The following is a 6616-nucleotide window of genomic DNA, read 5'->3' as shown; positions in this document are numbered from 1 at the left end:
TGATCATTAACCCTTTCAGTCACGAATTATGATGCACTGTCTGCAAATGCATCAAATTTCCATGGCATGATTTCAAGGCACTCAGTATTACATTCCAAGAAATAAAATGAAGGAATGTGTTATTTTGTGTGAGTTACAGCAATTATTGCTAATTAGCGTCTAATTAAATATCTAATTATTCTGCAATCAGTCAGCTTCTATCCTTGCATAAAAGGAATCAACTATTAGGCCCAACACGCATGGACAGTTTGTTTTTTGGCTCTATGCTTTTCGAGCAAAGAAAAAAAAAATACTCTTGACGTTGGTCCTGGAACGTCGCACGTCGAACGATCGTCGAACATGGTAGTGTCTCTAGCAAGTGATCATCTGCAGCAATATACAGCATAATCAAGGTAAATAAGCACTAGTTGTCCACTCCGGAATCCTGCACGAATGTGCACCCTAAGGTTCAGGTCATTTGAAGAAACACACGGTGCGTGATGCGACTTCGAAGTTGATGTGTACAATTGTACACACCGTGACTGAAAGGGTTAAGATGGTGCTATATGTTTTGCTGAGGATGCGTAAGGACTACTGTAAGTAAAAGTTACAATCATATAAATATACATAAGCAGAAGCAATAAGAGTTAAGTTTCAGGACCTCACGTTACGCGCGATCAGTTGAATCTGAAAGATAAAGTCTAGGCGAATCTCAATCCACAGAAGTGTCACCTCCGAAGGTGTTAACTGTGGAAGGTACTTCCACGTTGCTTACAACATACGGATAAGAAGTGCATAATGGCCACAATAAAGAAGAGGAATTGTAGTATTTCATGCAGTTGATGTTACATTGGACTGGCAACACTAAGAAGTGCACAAACTGCATTCAAAGAGATGTCTTTTAGGCAGATGTGCTGGTTTCAAAAATGGCTGGTACAATATTAGAGGCATCCTTTGTTGTTGTTGGCAGCAGTGAATGATAAGACAATGATGTAAGCAATGAGACAACTTGACTGCTTTTTATTATTGCAAGGATGAATTGACTCACAATGATGAATTAACAGAAGAAGATCAATTGACTCACAATGCATTATGAAATATCATGTATTACTCTTGCATGTAAACTTTTATAGTCCACCAGAGAAACCAGGACAGAAGGACAGAAAGTAGCTACACAGTGCTGTGCCCATGTTGCCCCTTTCGGTACTGGTTCGTTTTGTGCCTATAAGCGTTTACATAGATTACCAACCACAACAAGCTTGTGCTCTTGCATGTACGAGTGGCTACTACATGAATAGAGCTTTTGTACACACCTGCCAGACTCGTACAGTCATCACATGGGTTCGCATTGTGAATAGAGTGCCGAAAACAATGCTCTGGAATGGCATTCAATGTTGCATGCACTGCTGCAAAATAACACAGGCTGTTTACAGAGTCACTATGGTCTCAACAAACTAGTCCTGCTATGATTTGCGGCAGAAACTGAGCACGCTTTTGCCTAACTGCTTGGTACAATTAGCATGCTCTCAATGAACGAACACAATGAAGCTTTTGTCAGAATACAATTCCTGCAAGAACACAAGTACAGGGGATACGTATAGGATCGAACACAATGCAAGTGGCTACTTTGTCATGAGAAACAGCAAGAGCTTCTGTGTTTCACGTTTCTGTGCACATCTCGCAGGAATGTAAACCCCATTACATCGAGTCGTGCCCAGCTGTGAACCACTACAGAGCGTGATCCTGCCTTTGCCTACCCGCCTGGTTCATGTCTACTGCAGTCGTATCGTCGCTATGGTTGTTGTAAAGGTCCGCATATTCTTCATCGAGTTCTTCAGTGCAAGGGATGTCGTCTAGCTCAGGCAGCTGCTGCCAAACACCGAGGTTGTGAAGCACGACACAAACTGCGATGATCTTCGACGTGAAGAGTGGGCCATAGTACAGTGTTCTGTACCTCTGCAAGCACCGAAAGTGGGCCTTGAGGACTCCAGTGCACAGTTATACGACGCACCGCAGTGAAGAGTGGGTGCGGTGGAATCGGGCAGCAGAGGATTCTGCAGGATGTTCTCCAGGGATGGGGTTAAACAGCCAAGGTTGAAGCGAGTATGCACTATCACCTGTGGAGGACAGTGTTCCAATTAGCATAATATGAATGTATACATGAATATGTACTATTCCTTTCTCACTTCTTTTAACTTATTCGAAGACATCGTGTCACTGATATGCACTGTTTTCCTTTTTTTTTACAGCTAGACATATTCACAGAATTGCTTGTCTGGTTAGGTTACATAATTACGGCTTTTGAAATGCTCCAACGAAAAAATGGCTTTATCAACTCAATTCCTTCGTCAGGAGGAATGACAACGAAGCTACTGAACTGCAGCCCTTAACTTCTTTCATAGAGAAGAAGGGGCGAGTGACAGAAGGCGCATCTTCTTTGGTGGTAAGGGTGTTGTTCTTTCTTTTGGGACTGATGTGCGGCTGCAGACGGTCAGCGCACTCAAGGCTTGGTTTCCCTTAGATTTTTTTTGTGCTTAGGCCGTCAATGAAACGTGACATCAGGTTTCTTTTGCAACCGTTTGAGTTGTTTTTTAGTGCTTTTTATGAACCATCACTGAAATAGTTTTTTAGTGCTTTTTATGAACCATCACTGAAATACCTTTGAGTTGTCAGTTGACTTATTTTATTGCTATATAGCACATGGCTGTGCTTCCTTATTTGTATTTTTTGTACAAGTTGTCCTTTCTACACATAATTGTATTTATGAATGTACAACGTCTATGGCAGTTGTATTTGATGTATTCTTTTTTTTAACATAGCCTCAGAGTGTAGCATTTTCTGTATCATCGCATGCTTACTATTTATTATTCCACCACTTTATAATAAAGGATCATACAATCTCTTCATGAAAGTTTATTTCATGCTTGACCTTTCTATTGCACTAGTAGTCTTTCCCATGACCATAGAAAAACAAGTTGCAATTATACACTGAGAGCAAGTCGGATTATTGTGTGCCGCCTCGGGTCTCAGTATGACTTGTTTTCTCAAATGTGTGCATGAGAGAATTTTCATTCAAGGGAACACGAGTGCCACTAAAGTAGATAGTGTTCGACCAAGGTAGCTGCCAGTAATAACATACAGGGCAGAAATTTGGACAAAGAGACTTGAGTAGTTAAGAACCATGCAGCGTGTAATAAAATTACCATGAATAATGTTTTTGCTACACTAAGACACCACGCAAGCATTCTCACGCTTGCATACCAAGCAGCTATTCACCAACCTGGCCACGGCGTCCACTGCCCAGTCCTGGCTCACGGTGCATGTCTTCCACATAAAGGCGTCGTGCACGGGCCCCGAGTGCGAGGGCGGTCATCGGCAGGGTTGGTCACATACCTGCAGAGTGTTGTTTGCATTGGAAGGAAGTCGGCAACAGCAATACAACCAGCTACATGCAGAACAACTGTAACTGTGTGGTCCAACGCATTTATTTCTCTCGAGTTGCTTTCGGAGCGCAGCTTCGACAGCTGTATCTTTCATTTCATATGTGGCAGTTACTGCATGTCTGCATAGCACTGTTTATGAAATTAGAGCGCAATCAGCACGTTTGATTTCCTTTCATGCATTATTTTTCTTAAAAGCTACCTCGATCAAATATGAAGCTCGATGAACTTTTTATGGTGTCACGTCAACCCTGCCAAAACTAAATAGTGACGGAAACTCCGTTTACCGCGACTACTGCGTTCTTTTCTATCACTGCAGTTGGAGCCACGGCAAATGTCGTTAAAATACTGGAGAGTGGCGAAAAGCTGTCTTTCACGTTCCTCATTTGCATTCTACTAACAGCCTGCGCGAGATTGAATAAGATGAAATTTATTCTCACCACCATGACGCTGAGGGCGTAAAAGTTCTTGCGGCAAAAGTAAGCAGCCTTGTTGCCATCGTCCTTTTCATACGGCCCACTTATGCACACGAACGTGTCGTCGACCACCTCAACGCAGCCTTCAAACCTTGCATCTATGTGGACAAAGCCTTCCTTTTGGCAGGGAGGGCGATCCACTCATTACCGAGGCGCTCGACGATCGCTTCCATGACAGCATGAATCGTGAGACCCACACTGGACTAGCTCGTCGCCACGTCCTCGTTGTTCGAGATCGTGTCGTGGTAAGTGCCGGTGGCGAACAAGCGAAGGGCGCAAAGCACTTGTAGCTCAACAAAAACAACAACAACGGACGGGGCTGTTCTCGTGTCCGTACGCCGCCTCTCCAGGTCCTGGCGAAGCTCCCCGCACAGCCATCGCACAGTGTCCTTCGTCAGCCGGCACCACAGTTGAAATAATTGATCGGTCATCACAAAAGGATCGCGGTACTCGCGATGCTTCCTGCAGCTCCAGCCACTACACAACAAAGGGCAGCGCCATTTTTCTTCGCTTATCTAGCGTTCTCTTGCGGCGAGAACCGCAAATTCGAACAAGCCAAATTAAACAATAACCTTTTATTTTAACAAGCAAGCTTCATGTACAACACTTTATAATATTACTAACCGAAAACATGCGTGTAAAGTAACTCACGGAATGACATCTACACATACGTATGTGAGGCTGCACATCGAACAAGCAACTCAATTTACAACAATATGGCGGCCAATTTTGGGCACTTCATCGTTCTCACATTTTAAGCTGCAAATTTGGCAGGATGCAACGTCACGCAACGTCAATTTGACGCTACAAAAAGTGAGATCCTGTGACGCAATGGGCGCCATCAGTGCAATGTCCAATCGTGTTGCAGACATGGCGGCTCTTCGTCAAGCGAGCAGTAGTTTCGATAAACCGCAAGTTGACCGTAGGCACAGCTCAGTACCATATTTCGGTTTCGTTGTTTCACCCAAACCTTTATTTCTACATGACAGAGTATGGCGAAGCGTTGCTTCGGAAAAAATTTACTATTTTTTGGCACGTTACGTCATCGCGGATTCCTGTGTCGTAACGCCATTGCAGCGCCACAATGCGAACGACTTCGCGTGACCAATCAAATCATCAACATGGCGGAATTTGACAACATGGCGGAATTTGACAATGTCCAGAATAGCACCCCTGGTCACAGAGGAAGGACAGTCCCACGGCTTAAGGAGCTTCGCCCCTAAAATACTGGGGCATAGTATGCAGGAATATTTATCGAATACATTATTTATTTAACATTGCATAGAAGATTTCTAACGCTGTGCTCCCAACATAAAAGAAAGCAGAAAAATTTTCTGAAATAAAAAAAATATTTTCTCAGGAGGTTTCTATATTAGAAGAAAGTTTGAATGGTCTAGCCCAAAAGGCGTATGAGTTACCTATTTTTTTGTATGCCCGGTGAAAGCTGCAATATTCCATCAGGTTACACGGTTATATTTTTCCCTCTACAAACTTTCCAAACACAGTAATACAATGAATGCAATAAAGAATAGCAATAAATTTGCTATTGGGCCATTGGTATTTTAGCAAATTATGATAAATAGCAGCACAGAAAAAAAATCAGATACCAAAAGGTATTGAACACGGCACCAAAACATCCTAAAATATGGTTTCTCTCCACACAATAAAAATATTCTAAACTTGCAAGCTGCAGAAAAGTCTTCACATTTAGATGTCTGGCACTATCGAAATAGGTGGAGCCATGTCTAAAAGCTCTAAGATGTAAAAAAAAAAATGTTTTTCTCTAAGGTTGGTGTGCCACTAGACAAAACAGGAGTTACAAATGGAATTTGTGTGGTCGTCAGGTTTCTTGTCCTCATAGCACTTTTTGTATTTTTTTTCGCTTCGTCAGTCGGTACAACCAGTTCTGAATGTACTTGTTTTGAGGAGGTGTAGTTGTGAAAACTCGACGATGCTCACATAGATCAGCAGGTGAATGAAATTCACCATATTTCTGCGGCCGTGACCATTTCTCAAGAGAGAGAGAAGAAAACGGGAGAGAAGAAAGACAGGGATGTTAACCAGTTTGGCATAACCGGTATGCTACCCTGTACAGGGGGAAGGGATGGGGGAGATCGAAAGAAGAGTAAAGAAAGAGAGAAAGAGAGGGGAACACACACGCACACACATAACGTCACAGCGCAGAGCGGTAGTCTTGTGCGGTATGCGGCATCATTAAAAAGTCTACAGCCGCTCGTGTAAGTCTGTTGTCCTTAGGAATTTGAGCAATGCCTTGGTTGCTTGAACTCTCGATGACTTCTCAGGATGACATTGGAGAATCGTGTCTAGTGTCAACGGTCTGTTGTGAAGATGAGCGAGAGCGAATACTAGGGATCGTCTCTGCGCAGTGTAGCGAGGACAGTCGCAGACGATATGTTGCAAGGTCTCCTCGGTGCCGCAGGCGTCGCAAAGAGCGTTGTCGGCCATCCCTATTCGAAACGAATATGACTTCGTGAAAGCCACTCTTAGCCATAAGCGGCATAGCAGAGTGGCCTCTCTTCGGCGGAGTCCAGATGGTATTTGAAGTCGCCGCAACTCGTTTAGGTAGTGTTGCCGATAGTTTTGGCTTCTTGACGTATTCAGTGTTGAGTGCGAAATATTCTTTGCGATCCTTTGAAGCATGGCAGCAGCATCAGACCTTGAAAGCGGTATAGCCTCTTCCTTGTCTCCTTGCAAAGCTGA

The 6616-nt window shown here is 43.5% G+C and overlaps 1 long non-coding RNA gene across 1 annotated transcript; it reads right to left on the bottom strand.

The window, feature by feature from the left end:
- Positions 1–2006: 2006 nt before the first annotated feature.
- Positions 2007–3991, bottom strand: LOC125757489 (uncharacterized). The gene is made up of 3 exons (XR_007415262.1): positions 3860–3991; positions 3260–3372; positions 2007–2096 (listed from the first exon to the last, which is right to left on the bottom strand). It is a non-coding gene; the product is annotated as an uncharacterized LOC125757489 (long non-coding RNA).
- Between the last annotated feature and the right edge of the window lie 2625 nt (positions 3992–6616).

This window comes from Rhipicephalus sanguineus, chromosome 2 (assembly GCF_013339695.2).
Source record: "Rhipicephalus sanguineus isolate Rsan-2018 chromosome 2, BIME_Rsan_1.4, whole genome shotgun sequence".
Lineage (NCBI taxonomy): Eukaryota > Metazoa > Arthropoda > Arachnida > Ixodida > Ixodidae > Rhipicephalus > Rhipicephalus sanguineus.
This window is presented reverse-complemented; position numbering and strand designations above follow the sequence as displayed.